Raw genomic sequence first — 806 nt, forward strand, 5'->3', positions numbered from 1 at the left:
AGCCAAGTAATCATCAGGGGAAGTATCAAGGGGAGTTGTGGATTCTCCTCTACTGGAATCTATAAAAAATTTGAATGATCATAACTTGTTAAGTAAAAGACAAAAATCCTAACTGAGGATCAAAATCGTTCAGTATTCTGTTCCTGTGAGCAATTTTATTTTTTCCCTTTTTCCTATCTTCTTAAGTAACCATTGACGTTTTAGTCTGCTCAGACTGCTGTAACAAAGTACCACAGGTTAGGTGCCTTAAACAACAGATTTATTTTGTCATTGTTATGAAAAGTGGCAGTTCAAGATCAAGGTGCCATCAGGGTTGAATTTTGGTGAGAATCTCTTCCTGGCTTTTAAATGACCACCTTCTCGCTGTGTCCTCACGTGACCTTTCCTCTGTGTGTGTGTGTGTGGAGAGAGACAGAGATCTCAGATGTCTCTTCCTCTTTTTATAAAAACATTAGTCCTACCAGATTAGGGCTCAACTCTTATGACCTCATTTATTATTAAAATTTGCTTCCCTAAAGTCTCTCTCTCCAAATACAGTCACATGGGGCTTCAACAGATGAATTTCCGGGAGGCATAATTCAATCCATAATGACTTCTGACAACTAAATACCTACAGAAAGTAAACTCAGGGCAGGAACTTGGATCGTCTTTTTCACCAAACGTCTCATTGTTCCAAGGCCTATTACAGTGCCTGAAACATAGAAGGCCCTAATAAACAGTCACTTAATTCACTCTTTTTCCTCTATCAGCCTGAGATTATGATTGAGGAAGTCTGTGAGAATAGGCCAAGTAGACAGTTTTTTTTT

This window comes from Pteropus vampyrus, unplaced genomic scaffold (genome assembly GCF_000151845.1).
Source record: "Pteropus vampyrus isolate Shadow unplaced genomic scaffold, Pvam_2.0 Scaffold18, whole genome shotgun sequence".
NCBI classification, from domain to species: domain Eukaryota; kingdom Metazoa; phylum Chordata; class Mammalia; order Chiroptera; family Pteropodidae; genus Pteropus; species Pteropus vampyrus.